Below are 17,945 nucleotides of genomic sequence, written 5' to 3'. Positions count from 1 at the left end.
GAGTTTTCAAAAACATAAGTATTTTAATTCAAGAGGAACATGAGGAGCAGAATGGGGTTGCCTGCTGCCGCCCTGATCACAAGAACTACCATGACACCAATTCCCCTAGAATAGTGGCTTTTAGTGCTGGTTGCACATTAGAAATATCCAAGCCTTACCCATGGTGGGACCTGAGCCTCAGACTGATTAGAAGCTTCCCAGGTGATTCTAATGGGAGCCAAGAACCAGAACCATATGCTGAGGCAGCCGAGATATCATGGAGGGACTAGAAAGCCATTAGTCCAGCAGTTCCCAAACTTGTGTGTGCACTGGAATCATGTCCAAATCACCTGGAGAGCCTCAAAAGCTAGTGATCTCTGTGTTCTACTCCCAGATATGTGATTTAATTGGTCTGGTATGTGGCCTGGGCTTTGGAAGGGAGACATGGAAAATACTAAGGATGCTCGCTTTTTCATTATGAATATAACTATACGTTGTATTCAATAAATTTTAAAAGATATGTATTTTTGTGTTTTGGGCTCTTGTAACTGAGGGTAGATGAAAGTAAGGGATAAAGGAAAAAAGAAGGTGTGAAGAAAGAGGGGGAAAGACAGCATGAGAAAGCACCAGGTGGTCAGGGGGGAAAGGTGAAAGAGTAAAGTCCCCACATCACGTTTCTTGAGAACATTAAATGTAATGGGCAAGTGTTGCACAAAGCTTTTTCATGAGCATTATCTGACTTACCCCTCAGAATAGTGCTATAGGGTAGGTACTCTGTTTGTCCCTGCTATATAAGTGAGAAACTAAAGTTCAAAGAGGTTAAGTAATTTACTCAAGATACACAGCTCATAGGTGACAGAGCCTGGATTTGGATCAGAGTCAGATCCAAGACCTTATGCTCCATATACAGAGAAACAGGAGTAAGGGCAGAACAACAGTTCTCTCTGGGGTTTTTTTTGTATATTTTTTTAATTGAATTTTGATTTGCCAACATATAGTATAATGCCCAGTGCTCATCCGGTCAAGTGCCCCCCTCAGTGCCCATCACCCAGTCACCCCATCCCCCGGCTCACCTCCCCTTCTACTACCCCTTCAGAACAACAGTTCTTAAAGACTTTCACTGAGGGGTAACTACAGCAAAGTGCACACGTTTTAGGTGTGCATCCCAGTGCATTTTTGCATATGTGCATATCCATATATACCACACCACCAAGATCAAGATTGAAAACATTTTCTACTCCTCAGAAGGCTTCCCAGTGCCCCCTCAGTCAGTTTCTCCTGAGGGTAACCATTGTCTTGATTTCTAGTACCACAGGTGACTTCTGCCTATCTTTGAGCTGCAATAAAGGGACTTGCACCATGTGCCTCCTTTATGTCTAGCTTCTTTTGCTCTACATTGTCTTTTAGATGCATCCAGACTGTGTGTAGCTATAGTTTGTCCCTTTTCATTGCTGTAGAATATTTCCCATTTCATTGCATGCACTGCATTTCTATCCATTCTACTGTTGTTAGACAGTTGAGTTTTTTCCAGTTTGGGACTATTGGGAATATATCTGCCAGGAACAATCTTGCACATGTCATTTTGTGGATACAAGCTCTCATTTCTTTTGGGTATTTACCTGGGAGTAGACTGCCAAGTGCCCTTTTTGATCATTTTATGTTCATCTTTGGTTACATCCCTAAGTTTAATCAGGAAAAATGCCAAGGTTAAATAACAATGTCTGCCATGGGCTTGTAAGGACAGCCTGATGGTACTGGTCTGTACTTTTATTTATCATCCCTATACCAGAGAGAAACATGGAGGAAAGTAAATGGGGAAGCAGAAGGAAGAGAAAAAGGAGGCACTTCTAAAATGTGAGCCAACCGCGCTGACCACACTTTGCTGCTGTGAACCTTGAAGTGCAGTCTGCCTCTTGATAGTGCTTAACTCCGCAGTTGTTTTATATATGTCCTCCCATACTCTCTTATCACCTGGTAAGAACCTAAGACTTCCAGGGAGGAATGAGGACAATAATGAGAATTCAAGAGACCTCCCTAGATCACTGGGAACAGCTAAAATCTGAGTCTGCTGAGGTGTCAAGCTTTATTCTGTTTTTCCAGATTAGCAGGGAGCACCAGTGACGCAGCAGTGGGCAGGTCCTTGAAGCTCCATAACCTCCAGTGCTCTCAGCCTAGTTACACACAGCAGGACTCCCTATGGCAATGAGCATTCATTATGCCCTTAAAAAGACAAAGGCCTATATACGTGGCAAGAAAGCAAGCTGGACAGACTCCTCTACAAGCAGGCTTGCAGTGAGAGGAAACCAAGAACTGACTTAGGTAGTGACTATCGCAGACCCACTGAAGAATGCCTGGGGTCTGGGGCCTTTGGAACCGTGAGCAGCCTCCCAATGTGGAGAGAGGTGCTCACGGGTTACACAGCAGAAAATTCTGCTGTTCCCTAGAAGGGTCTATGAATTCTTTCTGCCAGAAAATCTTCCAACCACAGCAGCATATGATAAAAACTGAGGTGGCAGCAGCAAGCAGCCCTTATCTGGAATCAGGACATTCTATTCTGTCTTTGTTGACATGACAGTCATTCTTTCAGCAGAGAAAAGGAATCAGCCTTGCCTCTATCATCGTGTTTCTAGAAGGTCTTACACAGTAAGGTGGTTGAGAAATGAAAATTTTCACTACATTTGGTTTATCAAGTGTTTGAGGGGGAGGCAGTGTATACTGTAACGTGGGAATTGAGGGCATTCTACCTTATGTATACAGCAGACTGGAATGCTAACCTGCTGAGTTGCCAAATATTTTTTGTCTTTGGAAATGGTTTGCAGCTTGAGAGACAGATAAAAGCTTGATGGTGTGAAAATTCTGTTTGAGCTTTTTGGAAGTTTGCCTTTCATTATTACAAAACTGTCAGTGTATTTACTCATTTTCATAGTTGGCCATCTTAGAGCTAGAAGTCCATTGCATGTAATCTTCTTATTTGATAGCTGAGAACCTGTGTCCAGTCCAGCTCAAGGACTTACCTAACAAGTACAGATAGTGAAGGGCTTTGAAGACCCATCTAGAGCCTATGTAGTCACCATCTTTTGTTCTTTTTCACCACATCAGCATTTTTCGATGCATGTTCCACAAAGCACTAAGCTTGTAAGGATCTAGGCAAATAAATCTTCCCAGAAGTTTGGGGAAGGCTGAGTGTTCTCTCTGTCTCCTGGCCTCACAAACCGACTAGGTAGTGAATGCTTCAGAGAGTTTGGCAGTGGAGAATTCACCTAACTTTGTTTGAGCCAGCATTCCCCAGACTCTGTGATAAGAGAATTATGTTTAAAATAAAAATCTCTACCCAACAGAAATGTTTTGACAAATGCTGTGCCTTGCACCATGCTATCACTCCTATCCAGTGTTTCTCTATAGTTCATATTTAAAGTACTTCTAAGAGTCCTGTGAGTACATTCTTCATATTAAAGAAAAATCAAAGATTTGTGTGGTGACAAAGAGATATAACATTCCCCTAACATTATTTCAATATTACTTTCTGTTTTAAGAGTACTAAAGGTTTACTACTAAATGGCATCTAGAAAATGAAGAGGAAACAGGAAAAAAGACATTTAAGATCCTACCAACTAGACATCACTGTTACTTTGCTTTATCTCTTTCCAGTCTTTCCTAAATACATAAATTTTTATATGGCTGCAATCTTAACTGTGCATACAACTTTATCTTAAGCTAGTTTCTGGTCATGCACATGATATTAGCAATCATAACTGATCTTCATAAGCTATGTTGAGTAAACAAAGGCAGTGTTCCAGAAAAAGGAACAGTAAAAATGACTTTGCTTGGTTCATGAAGACACCAATGTAGAGCCTTTGGTGTAGACCTGGACATGTGGGTGGCAACAGACCCAGAATTCACAGAGGCTGGAGGTCAAGGGGAGGTGGGCCAAAACTCTCCTTAGGATGGAATTCTATCTGCACAAATGTTATAGGTCTCGGTGTCTGAGTAAATCTCCCTAGATGTAGAAAGAACTAGAAAATTTGAGTGTCAGATGATCTACTTCTATTCCTGGCTCTGCAGAAGTGGGATATTCAACCCTTTAAGTCTTCTCATTCAGAAAACACCCACCCTGACACCGGTCAGCTCTCAGTTCCCTATAAGCCATGTAGCTTCTGTTCCAAGGCCTTTGCCCAGAATGCCCTTCACCTGAGATCCCAGCCTTCTCTGACTTTCTCAGATTTGATTCTACCCTTCTCATCCATGGCTCAGAGTACCCATATTTTTGCTCTAAAGACAAGCACTTACCATGATGCATAACTACATGTCTATGTAGCTATTTGAATAACCTTCCCCATAAGGATGTGAGCTGCCTTATTAGGGCAGGTCTGTTTTGCTTAGCATGGTATATCCAGCATCCACCACAGTATATCCTACCATAGGTTAGACACAAAGAAGGAATTCAACAGACAATTGTTGAGTCAAATGAATGAATGGGGGGGGGGGGCAGTTAGAATTGTATGGTTCCTGAACTCCTTCCAGTCCTGAGAGAACTTAATATTCATTGTCTAATATAAAGTAGTGCCATTGATATTGAGTTCCACCATCACCCAAAAAAAACTCCATAAGCCAGTAAGATAATTAACTTCTATTGGTTGCTTCAGACATATTGGTTCTTCAGAATCTTTTTAAAAAGTCCCTGTAGCTTTAACTCTACTTTTAGCAACATCATCAGTCCATCCATGAGTCCGTTTGAATAAACAAAGCTAATCCTTTCAAATTTAACTCTAGTACTCTATAAACAAATCAGGTCTCCATTAGCTACAGCAATGCTGGCAAGGCCTGTAAACAATTAAAGACCATTTTCTGCTTTTCTTTTTTCTCTAATTGGAATTACTAGACATTCAATACAAACCACAGTTTTATTGCTATTTGTTTAATTGTGGTAAAATACACCAAACATTAATTTACCATTTTAAGTGTACAGTTAAGTGTACAGTTCAGTGGCATTAAGTACATTCACACTTTGTGCAACTATCACCACCATCCATCTCCAACTATTGTGGGGTTTGTTTATTTATTTATTTGTTTGTTTGTTTTGTTTTGTTTTTCTTTTGTGTGTGTGTTTTTAAAGATTTCTTTATTCCAGAGAGAAAAAGTACAAGTGGGAGGGGCAGAGGAAGAGAGAGAGAGAATCTCAAGTAGACTCTGCGCTGAGCGCAGAGCCCATTGCAGGGCTCAATCCCACAACCCTAAGATGACAACCTGAGCTGAAACCAAGAGTCACCCATTTAACTGACTGTGCCACCCAGGTGCCCTCCAGGTATTGTTTTTTAAAGAAGACAACATTAAAATCCAGTGAAGTAAAAATAATATAGATATTTTCTGGGAGTATTTGAGGTTGTAAATTGGGAGCAAGTCCTTCCAAATTCTCTATGAAAAGATACTATCACAAATGCTTAACGAAGAATAGCACTTTAGTTCCTTGTGAAAAAGCAGATGTTTGGGGATAGGTCATCACCTTTTAGCAGCAGCTGGAAATCCTGGGAGCACCAACTCAATTAGCTTAACACATTAGCAGCAAAGGGCCTTCCCTAGAACTCATCTCCCTCAAAGCAGTGTGGACAGCTAGTCTCCACTGATGGCTTCTGATGTGCTGGACACTCTGATAAGTGAGTCACTGGTATCATTCCTTATAATCCTCACAACCACCTCCATTGGACATATGAGGAAGCTGAGGAATAGAGAGAGAGACTTACTTGCCCAAGTCTCACAGCAGAAAGTAGCAGATTTGGGACTGAAATCAAAACCATCTGGTCCCTGAGCCAGCAGGCATTCCACAGAAGTGGCAGTTGTTAATGAAGCCATATGATTTGGTATTGGGTCAGTCTGGTACATTCAAGAGAACCCTGTGGGGGGGTCTGTGTGTGCCAGAATGTGGAATGTTTGTGCTAAAAGGAATATCTGACAACTCACTAAATGCCAGTCTTCACTAGTGTCCAGGAAATTAAGGAAGTGATGAACTGAGCAGATCTGAAAGCTACCTCCCCACCCAGTTCCACTGGACAAAGGCACTTTCCCAGGGGGCACTTAGGTACTGCTAAATGACTCTTCAGTTCATTAAGGCCTATTTTTTAAAACTGGCCATTCTATATCTACAGGACAGTGGTTTCCAGGCTTTAATGGCATGAGAATGTTCCAGGATGCCTGTTCAATATGTAGATTCTCAGATCCTGCAATCTGGAGGTTCAAACTGGGTAGGGTCTGGTGGTAAGAATAGGGAACCCTGGTCTCCCAGGGGATTTGGAGGCAGGGGCCTGCCTCTTATACTGACAAATCCTGCCATCAGACTTGCCCTTCAACAAGCTCTTCACATCCAAGGAAGAAGCAGTTTTTTGACTCAGCAGCAAACTTCTATGAGGCAACCAGCCAAGTCTAATTACTGGTTGTAATTTAACATTTATTTTGTGATTATTTGATTAGTGATTATCTTTTCCACTACACTATTAGCCCCATGAAGGTAAGGACTTTGCCAGTTTTGCTCATTGCTACATACCTAGGACCTAAAATAAGAGTAGATGGTCAATGACTATTTGTTAAGTGAATAAATTGAGTAAATGAATAATAAAATGTACACAAAGACAAATGAAACCCAGGCACTGTCCTCAATATGCTTACCACCTTGGTAGCTGGACAAGTAAACAACACGTCACTCCAATAAGGAGTTCTTGTGTTTTGCTAGATGCGGCCTGGGCATGAGGCCACCACTGCCCCAGCAAGGCTGAACCCAAACTGGATTAGGTAGGAGGATGACAGGATTGGATCATCAAGATGAGAGGGCTGACATGGGCTGGGTTAGACAAGGGTGAATTAGATAGGAAGAACTGGAGATAAAATGGCAATTTGTGACCAGACAGGCTGCAAAGATGATAACATATGAGCTATCAATCACTGATTGTCCACAGTGGGCAAGGACTCCTGCTCTGCACTTCACATTTGCATTTATTTATCCCACTTAATTTTTTTAAAAGATTTTTTTATTTTTATTTATTTATTCATAGAGATGCAGAGAGAAAGAGGCAGAGACACAGGCAGAGGGAGAAGCAGGCTCCGTGCAGAGAGCCCGACATGGGACTAGACCAAGGGTCTCCAGGATCACGCCCCGGGCTGCAGGCGGCGCTAAGCCACTGCGCCACCGGGGCTGCCCCTCACTTAATTCTTGCAGTAATCTATGAGATACTGAGCCTTGAGCAAGAGAACCTCAAAGGCCCTCATTTTGCTTATCTATAAGATGAGGATAATCTTTTATTCCTCACAGTATTCCTAGAAAGAAAAAAATGTAAATGATTTCTAAACTGCAAGCACTATATTTGAATGATAGAATTCCTCAGGATTTGGTCCTTGCCCTCTTCTTGCTTTTTACCCCCTTCCTATAATCTCATCCTTTTCTAGGGCTTCAATACATCAGTGGCATCAGAGACATATCTTTAGACATGTCCTGTCCAATAAGGTAGCCACTAGCTACATGTGGCTATTGAGCACTTGAAATGTTAGCTGCAGTTGACCCTTGAACAACACAGGTTTGAATTCTGGATTCTTTTCAATAAATGCAGTAGAGTATTATAAATGTATTTTCTATTCTTATGATTTTAACATTTTTTTCTGTAGTTCACTTTAGTGTAAGAATAAAGTATAAAACACATATATAAAATATGTGTGAATCAACTGTTTGTGTTATTGCTAAGCCTTCTGGTCAATAGTAGGCAATTAGGTTTTGAGGGAGTCAAAAGTTATACATGGACTTTTGACTATGTGGCATGAGGTGGCACTCCTAATCTCCAGGTTGTTCAAGGAATCTGAATGAGATGTGATTTAAGTTAAACATCATATTGGAGGGGCACCTGGGTGGCTCAGTTGGTCAACCTTCTACCTTCAGCTCAGATCATGATCCCAGGGTCCTGGGATTGAGCCCTGCTTTAAAATGCTAGTTGGTGGGATCCCTGGGTGGCGCAGCGGTTTGGCGCCTGCCTTTGGCCCAGGGCGCGATCCTGGAGACCCGGGATCGAATCCCACATCAGGCTCCCGGTGCATGGAGCCTGCTTCTCCCTCCGCCTGTATCTCTGCCTCTCTCTCTCTCTCTCCCTGTGACTATCATAAATAAATAAAAATAAAATAAAATAAAATGCTAGTTGGGTTCCCTGCTCAGCAGGGAGCCTGCTTCCTGCTCCCCCTACTTGTGCTCTCTTTCGCTCTCTTTCTCTGTGTCAAATAAATAAATAAATAAATAAATAAATAAATAAATAAATAAATATCTTTTAAAAAAGAAGAAAAAAATCACACTGGAATTTGAAGATAGCATGAAAAAATAATGGAAAATACTTTATTAATAATTATTTTGATGAAATGTTGACATAATATTTGAGATGTAATTAATTACACTAAAATATTATTATATTAATTTCAACCTTCTACTTTTTAAAAATGTGGCCCCTGGAAAAATTAAAATATGGCTTGCATTTTATTTCTAATGAGCACTGTAGGTCTATACCTCTTCTATGAGGTCCAGATCTGATTATCCAACTGCTGCTTTGACATTTCTCCTTGGATGTCCAGTACCTCAAAAATAAAAAATTTTTCTTCAAAAATTAATTCAAGACCTCCTTCTAAACTATATCTGCTCTTATCCCCCACCCTCTACTTCACTGCAGCCAGAGTGATCTTTTCAAAACACAAATCTGATCAAGTTACTGTCTTCTTATTGCTCTTAAGATGAAAATTAAAATCCTCAATCTGACTTGCAAGACCCTGACAAAACCACCTCCCTCACCATCTTTATCTGTGAGATTCTTGGACTTGCTTTCCTTTTTCCTGGAATATTCTCTACCCTTCTCTACCTCAGCTAACTTCAAGTTTTACTATAAATGTCATTTCTTTCAGAGAAGACTGCCCTGGCTCCCAACTTTCAGTTGGTGGCATTCATGACAACTACAATTAATAATTTGGGTCATCTATTAAATGTGTTTCTTTCTCCAGATAGTAAGCTCAATCATATCCTGTAGCCCAGTGCCTAATATAGATACTTAATATTTAATTGTTTTTTTTAAATAATAAATTTATTTTTTATTGGTGTTCAATTTACCAACATAGAGAATAACACCCAGTGCTCATCCCGTCAAGTGGCCCCCTCAGTGACTATTTAATTGTTGATTCATGAATCTGTGAACAAATGAACAGCTGAATGAAGTATGGTCATGAAGAGATGATGTTATATGTTTTTATTTATTTTAATTCAATATAGTTACATGCAATGTTATATTGGTGTCAGGTGTACAACATAGTGATTCCACAATCTATACATTACTCAGTGTGCATCATGGTAAGTATACTCTTAATCCCCTTCAGCTATTTCACTTATCCTCCTACCCCCAGCTGCCCTCTGGTAACCATAGTTTGTTCTCTATAGTTGGGTCTGTTTTTAGGTTTGTCTCTCTTTTTTTGCTTGTTTTGTTTCTTAAATTCCACATATGAGTGAAAACATGGTATTTGTCTTTCTGACTTATTTCACTTAGCATTATTTCGTCTAGCTCCATCCATGTTGTTGCAAATGGCAAGATTTCATTCTTTTTATGGCTGAATAATATTCCATTGTGTATATATACCATATCTTCTTTATCCATTCATCTATCAACGGACTCTTGGGCTGCTTCCATAATTCAGTTATTATAAATAATGCTGCAACAAATGCAGGGATACATATATCTTTTTGAATTAATGTTTTCGTATTCTTTGGGTAAATACCCAGAAGTAGAATTACCAGATCATACAGTAGTTCTATTTTTGACTTTTTGAGGAAGCTCCATATTGTTTTCTGAAGTGGCTGCACCAGTTTGCATTTCCACTAACAGTGCACAACAGGTCCTTTTTCTCCACATCCTCACCAACACTTGTTGTTTCTTGTGTTTTTGATTCTAGCCATTCTGACAGGTGTGAGGTAAAATCTCACTGTGGTTCTGATTTGCATTTCCTTGATGATGAGTCATGCTGAACATCTTTTCATGTGTCTGTTGGCAATCTGTATGTGTTCTTTGGTAAATTTCTGTTCATGCCCTCTGCTCATTTTTTATTTGGATTATTTGTTTTTTTGTGTGTGTGTTGTGTGGTATAAGTTCATTATATATTTTGAATAGTAACCCTTTATTGGATATATCATTTGAAAATAAATTTGAAAGACACTCAGTAGGTTGTCTTTTAGTTTTGTTGATTATTTCCTTTGCTGTGCAGAAGATTTTTGTTTTGCTGAAGTCCCAGTAGATTATTTTTGCTTTTGTTTCCCTTGCCTCAGGAGATGTATCTAGAAAAATGTTGCTACAGCTGACATCAAAGAAATTACTGTCTTTGCTCTTCTATGATTTTTACAGTTGCAGGCCTCACATTTAGGTCCTTAATCCATTTTGAATTTATTTTTGTGTATGGCATAAGAAAGTAGTCCAGTTTCATTCCGTTGCATACAGCTGTTCAGTTTTCCCAACACCATTTGTTGAAGAGACTGTCTTTTTCCCATTGCACATTCTTGCTTCCTTTGTCAAAGATTGACCATATATTTGTGGGCTTGTTTCCAGGCTCTTGATTCTGTTCTATTGATCTGTGTCTATTTTTGTGCCAGTACCATATTGTTTATAGTAGTACTACAGCTTTGTAGTATATCTTGAAGTCTGGGATTGTGATATCTCTAGCTTTGTTATTTTTCAAGACTGCCCTGGCTATTCAGTCTTTTGTGGATCCATACACATTTTAGGATTGTTCATTGCAGTTTTGGAAAAATGCTCTTGGTATTTTGATAGGGATTGCATTAAATCCATAGATTGCTTTGGGTAGTACAGACATTTTAACAATATTGGTTTTTCCAATCCATGAGGTTGGAATAGCTTTCATTTGTTTATGTTATCTTCAATTTCTTTCATCAATGTTTTATAGTTTTCAGAGTTCAAGTCTTTCACCTCCTTGGTTAAGTTTATTCCTAGGCATTTTATTCTTTTTTGGTGCAATTGTAAATGAGATTGTTTATTTTATTTTTCAAGATTTTATTTATTTGAAAGAGAGAGAGAGCGAGTGACAGACCACCAGCAGTGGGGAGGGACAGAGAGAAAGAAAGTGAAGGGCTCAATCCCAGGACCCCAGAATCATGATCTGAGCTGAAGGCAGGCACTTACCCACTGAGCCACCCACATGCCCCATGGGATTGTTTTCTTACATTCTTGTTCTGTCACTTCATTACAGATGTATAGTGTACAGATATGCAATGGATTTCTAGATATTGATTTTGTATCCTCTGATCTTACTAAATTCATTTATCAGTTTTTTGGTGGAGTCTTTAGGGTTTTCTATATATAATATCATGCTATATACATGCAGGTTTTCCTTTTTCCTTACCAATCTGGATGCCACTTATTGTTTTTTTCTCTGATTGCTGTGGCCAGGACTTCCTGTACTATGTTGAATATAAGTGGTAAGAGTGGACACTTTTGTCTTGTTCTTAATGTAAGAGGAAAAGCTTTCAGTTTTTCACCATTATGATGTTACCTGTAGGGTTTTTTTTATATATAGTCTTTGTTATGTTGACATATATTTCCTCTAAACCTACTTTGTTGAAAGTTTTTATCATGAATGGATTTTGAACTTTGTCAAATGAATGCTTTTTCTTCATTATTGAGATGATCATATTGTTTTTATCCTTTCTCTTCTTTATATGATGTATCATGTTGATTGATTTGCAAATACTGAACCACCCCTGCATCCCAAGAATAAAATCCCACTTGATTGTGGTGAATGATTTTTTTAATGTATTGTTGGATTTGGTTTGCTAATATTTTGTTGAGGATTTTGCATCTACTGTTAATCAGAGATATTGGCTTATAGCTCTCTCTCTCTCTCTCTCTCTTTTGTAGTGTCTTTATCTGGCTTTGGTATCAGGGTAATGCTGACCTCATAGAATGAAACTGGAAGTTTTCCTTCCTCTCCTATTTTTTGAAATAGTTCAAGAAGGATAGGTATTAGCTCTTCTTCAAATGTTTAGTAGAATTCACCAAGGAAACTGTCTGGTCCTGGATTTTTGTTTGTTGGGAGGAGTTTTTTGATTACTGATTCAATTTCATTGCTGATAATAGGTTTACTCTTTTTCTATTTCTCCCTGGCTAAGATTTGGGAGGTTATACGTTTCTAGGAGTTTGTCCATGTCTTCTGTTGTCTAGTTTGTTGGCATATAATTTTTCATAATAGTCTCTTATAGTCCTTTGTATCTCTGTGGTATTGGTTGTTATTTCTTCTCATTCAAATCTAAGTTTGTTTATTTGAGTCACATCTCTTTGTTTTTAATGAGCCTGATCAAAGGTTTATCTTTTCAAAGAACCAGCTCTTGGTTTTATTGATCTATTCTATTGTCTTTTTAGTTTCTACTTCATTTATTTCTCCTCTCATCTTTATTATTTCCTTCCTTCTACTGGTTTTGGGTTTTGCTTGTTCTTCTTCTAGCTCCTTTAGGTATAAGTGTAGGTTGTTTATTTAAGATTTTTCTTGCTTCTTGAGGTAGGCCTGCATTGCTATGAACTTCCCTCTTTGAACAGCTTTGCTGCATCCCAAAGATTTTGGACCATTATGTTTTCATTTGAATTTGTCTATAAGTGTTTTTTTTATTTCCTCTTTCATTTCTTGGTTGACCTGTTCATGTTTAGTAGAATGCTATTTCATCTCCATGCTCTTTCCAGATTTTTGCTTGTGGTTGATTTCTAGTTTCAGTGTTGTAGTTGGAAAAGTGCATGGTATGACTTCAATCTTTTTTAATTTGTGAGATTTTTTTTGTGGCCTAATATGTGATCTATCCTAGAGAATGTTTCATGTGCACTTGAGAAGAAGATGCATTCTGCTGTTATAGGGTGGAATGTTGTGAATATATCTGTTAGATTGTTCTGGTCCAATGTGTCATTCAAAGTCACTGTTTCCTTGTTTATTTTCAGTTTGGATGATCTATCCATTGATATAAATGGAGTGTAAAGTCCCCTACTATTATTATATTACTATTGATTACTTCCTTTATGTTTGTTATTAGTTTTATGTATTTGCGTGCATAAATATCTTCTTGTTGGATTGTTCCCTTAATGATTATATAGCATCCTTCTTTGTCTCGTTTCAGTCTTTATTTTAAAGGCCATTGTGGGGATCCCTGGGTGGCGCAGTGGTTTGGCGCCTGCCTTTGGCCCAGGGCGTGATCCTGGAGACCCGGGATCGAATCCCACGTCGGGGTCCTGGTGCATGGAGCCTGCTTCTCCCTCTGCCTGTGTCTCTGACTCTCTCTCTCTGTGTGTGTAACTATCATAAATAAATAAAGAAAAAATATTTTAAAAAAAATAAAAATAAAGGCCATTGTGTACAAGTATAACTATTGCTAGCCCAGCTTTCTTTTCACTTCCATTTGCATGATAAATGTTTTTCCATCCCCTCACTTTCAATCTGCATATGTCTTTAGGTCTGAAATGAGTCTCTTGTAGACAGCATGTAGGTGGGTCTTGCTTTTTATCCATTTCATCACTCTATGTCTTTTGATTGTAGCATTTACTTATTTACATTCAAACTAATTATTGTTAGATACGTACTTTTGCTATTTTGTTATTTGCTTTATGGTTGTTTTTATAGTTCTTCTTTGTTCTTCTTTTCTCTATTTTCTCTCACGGTTTCCTGGCTTTCTTTAGTGGTATATTTGGATTCATTTCTCTTTTTTTTCCTGCATATTAATTACTGGTTTTTGATTTGTGGTTACCATTACCTTTATATATAACATCTTATGCATATAGCAGTCGATGTTAAATTGATGGTTGCTTAAGTTTGAAGCCATGCTTTAATCTTTCTCCCTTATGTTTTACATATATGCTATCATACTTTACATCCTTTTATTTTGTGAATCCCTTGACTGATTTTTATAGATATACTTATTTTAAGCCTTTGTGTTTCCTACTTTTCTTATTCCTCTTCCACTCAGAGTCCCCTTTAACATTTCTTGTAGTGGTTATGAATTCCTTTAACTTTTGTTTGTCTGGAAAACTATCTCTCCTTCTATTTTGAATGGCAGCCTTGCTAGATAAAGTATTCTTGGCTGCAGGTTTTCTTTCTTTCAGCACTTTGAATGCATCATGCTACTCTCTTCTGGCCTGCAAAGTTTTTGCTGAAAAATTAGCTAAAGCCCTATGGGATTTCCCTTATAAGTATCTGCTTTCTCTTGCTGCTTTTAAAATTCTCCTTATCACTACTTTTTGCCATTTTAATTACTATGTGTCTTGGTGTGGACTGCCTAGGGTTGATTTTGTTGGGGACTCTCTGTGCCTCCTGGATCTGGATTTCTGTTTCCTTCTCTAGATACAGGAAGTTTTCAGCTATCATTTCTTCAAACAATTTTTCTGCTCTCTTTTTTCTCTCTTCTCCTTCTGGGATCCCTATAATGCAAATGTTTCTATGCCTCAGGGTGTTCCTGAGTTCCCTGTTTTTATTTAATTATTTCTTTCTTTGCTCTTATTCAGCCTGATTGTTTTATGTTACTCTGTCCTCCAGGTCACTGACACATTCTTCCGCTTCTTCCAGCCTACTATTTATTCCACATAGTGTATTTTTAATTTGAGTTATTGTGTACTTCATCTCTGATTGGTTCTTTTTTTCCCAAAGATTTTATTTATTTAGTGTGTGTGTGTGACTGGGGAGAGAGGCAGAGGGAGAAAGAGAGAGAGAATCTCAAGCAGACTCTGTGCTGAGCACAGAGCCCAACACGGGGCTTGATCCCACAACCTGTGCTGAGATCACAACCTGAGCCAAAACCAAGAGCTGGTTATTCAACTGACTGAGCCACCCAGGCACCCCTCTTTTTTTGTTTTCTATCTCTTTGTTAAGGATGTCACTCTCTTCTCAAATCCAGTGAATATCTTTGTGACCATTACTTCAAATTCTCTTCAAATATCAAGGATATTACTTATCTCCATTTGTTAGTTCTCTTGCTGCAATGTTGTCCTATCCTTTCATTTGGGATATATTCCTCTGTCTCATTTTGTCTAACTCTCAGCATCTGTTTCTGTGTGTTAAGAAAGACAGCTGTGTATTTGACAGTAATGGCCTGTAAAAGGTCCTGTAGTGCCTTGCCATGCAGTGTCCCCTGTTCACCAGAATCTGGAGCTTCAGGGGTATTTGCTCTGTGTGGTGCATGTGTCTTGCTGTTGTGGCTGAGCCACATTTGCCTTCAATCCAGTTGTCTGTGATGGCTTGCTTTGCCTATTGTGAGTAGAATTTGATCCTTGTGTTGTTAGTGGGCCAGTCTAGGGCCACTTTTAGCTGGGGTTGAATCAGACCAGGAGTTTGCCAGAGATGCTGTAACACCAAACTGTAGGGCACTTTCCTTGTCTTCTGAGAGGTTTTCATTGGTGGGCAGGACCTGCAGTCCGACCAGACATTTGCCCTCAGCCCACTGCTTTGGCTACAGTCAGACCAGTGTGTGTGGTTATCTTCCACTCTCCCCAGGGCTGGACTCACTTTGGAGTGCTGTTGGCCTATCAGAGTTGCTTGCACACTGCCAGGCTTATGGCACCATTTTGGGTGGGCTTTGGCCAAGGGCATACTGGAAGGAGCAGGTACACAGGAGAATGCAGGAATGGGGGTGAGGGCGAGGCACACAGTGTTAGCAAGGTTTGCTGAGGTCTGTTGTGAAAGGGGACCGGTAGCCACCAGAACCAAGGCTGGCTGGATTGGAGGAGGTGGATCCCAAGAAGCACTTGGGGGCAGGGTGGGTGGTATTAGCAAGGTCTGTTGTATGATAGGAGACTTGGAGTGAGGCCTAGCTGAAGCCAGCATGTCCACAGGAGAACACAAGGGTGGGGCAGACTGTTAGCAAGTTAGGTAGTGTTGGAGAATTGCTGATTCACAGGTGTCCATGTGTTTATGCTGGAGGATGGGGGAAGGAAATGATATCCACCAGCTCCTTTGAACCTAGAGGGGTCTCCCAATGATCCCTACCCCTCCAAGTACATGCACTGAGATTAGTAAACAAATCTCCCTCCCGCATACACAGGTGCTTTTCAAACTGCTGCTTCTATGCTATATCTCCACAGGGCTATTTGTTTAAGGGTGCTGTCCTTTAAGTGTAGGGTCTGGTCTCTGTTTACTCTCACCCTCCTGGCTCTTCCAGAACTGAGCCCACTAATTTTCAAACTTCCAGGTGTTAATCCCTGCTGATTATAAGAACTCAGGAAATTGGGCCCCTTTGATTTCATGCAGGATCCCTGTGCATCTGGGGTACTTGGTGTGAGGGCCCGGTCCTCTGCCCTTGCCATGCCTGTGTCGTTCCTCCCTCCTACAGACAGGTCCATTTAACTTCCAAATGTGTCTCCAACCTTTCTACTCCCTCTGATACAGCCTCTTCTCTACATTTAGCTGTGAATGTAGAGAAATTCTCCCAGTCTTCAGATTGTTTTCTGAGTTATTTACACTGATCAGGTGTTATCTTATTCCATGAGGTTAGGTGAGCCTGGAGTCCTCCTACTCCACCATTTTCCCTGGAAGTTCGATGTTACATGTTTTTAAAACAAATGTACCAGGTATGAATATTGAAATAAGTGTTATCCTTTAAATTATCATTTTTGAAAGGAAATAAATTTATTCAACAAACTACTCAAAGCATTTTAGTAGCTCATGATATCTGGGATGGTCCTGGTATTAGCTTACAAATCACACAAGAAAAAAGTCTCATTTACTATTTCTTATTTTATATTTTATAATGTTTTATTATATACCTTATTCATCAAACTTAGTTTTGAATTATTTCAGAAATATTATCAAAGAGTATTCTCTAAAGCATCAATGTCCAATTGAACTTTCTGCAGCAATGGAAATGTTCTATGTCTGCATTGTCCAATTTAGTATTCACCAGACAGGTGAGACTATTGAGTATTTGGAATCTGGCTAGTGCAATTAGGGACAAAATATTTTATTTTATTTTATTTTACTTTACTTTATTTTATTTTAATTAAGTTGAAATAGCTACATATGGCTAGTGACTATCAAAATGGGCAGCATACATAGCTTAAAGCCATCACCAAAGGCAAATTCCTAAAATATTTTTGCCCTTAATATATGCCAGCAATCTTATTAAAATTAGTGTATGACCTTAATAAATGACTAGTTTGCATATATAAAATGATCTTGCTAGACCAGTGATATTGCTATAAAGATTCATTTCACATGCCAGTGTCTACTCTTCAAATACTCATACCTCCTATTTAAAGACCTATTCCATTTTGTGGGGCCAACACAACACAGAATCACAACAGAGTCAATGATAACCACTGTGAATGCAGGAAGGTCATCCATGACCAGAAGTATTCACTGGGAACACAGAGCTCAAGTCTATCACGGATTTTGCCTCCTAGGCAGTCCCCCTCTCCAAAAATGTAATAATTAACATGTAAAAAGGTCAAATCAGGAGGGCAATCATGTACTTTTGGAGCTGGTAAATAAATAGCAGAACCAAGATGTCACGAGGCTTCAACTGTGAGTGAAGTTTTGCCAAGAGAGCCAACATCACTCAACATTAAAAGGCAAGAGACCATTGACAAAGACATAATATCAGCCTTCTATGCTGACAAAGGGGTTGCTGTGCACAGCAACAGAGTTGAGTTCATGTTGCAAAGAAATGCCAATGTAACATCCAGGCTTCTGCTATTAGGCAACTGATTTGGGTAGATGGCAAAAGTTTTAGAACCCTGGCATATACATTCATCTTTCTAGTCTCACAGTTTAGCATCTTCAAATACAAGAAAATAAATTTCTGCACATGTATTCCAGAGTCTCCATGGTCAACTTAACTTCTGGACATGTCATCACTTACGTGTGCATATGTGTCAATATGTACAATATTAGCATATTGGTATATTCTGGGCCCTTTTAGATTTATTGTACATTTA

The 17,945-nt window shown here is 39.2% G+C and overlaps 1 protein-coding gene across 9 annotated transcripts in view; it reads right to left on the bottom strand.

Annotated features, from left to right (window-relative positions):
• Positions 1-17,945, bottom strand: part of ENTPD1 (ectonucleoside triphosphate diphosphohydrolase 1) — a 135,636-nt gene that overhangs the window by 30,405 nt on the left and 87,286 nt on the right. The window lies entirely within an intron of this gene.

This window comes from Vulpes vulpes, chromosome 15, assembly GCF_048418805.1.
Source record: "Vulpes vulpes isolate BD-2025 chromosome 15, VulVul3, whole genome shotgun sequence".
Classification (NCBI taxonomy): domain Eukaryota; kingdom Metazoa; phylum Chordata; class Mammalia; order Carnivora; family Canidae; genus Vulpes; species Vulpes vulpes.
This window is presented reverse-complemented; position numbering and strand designations above follow the sequence as displayed.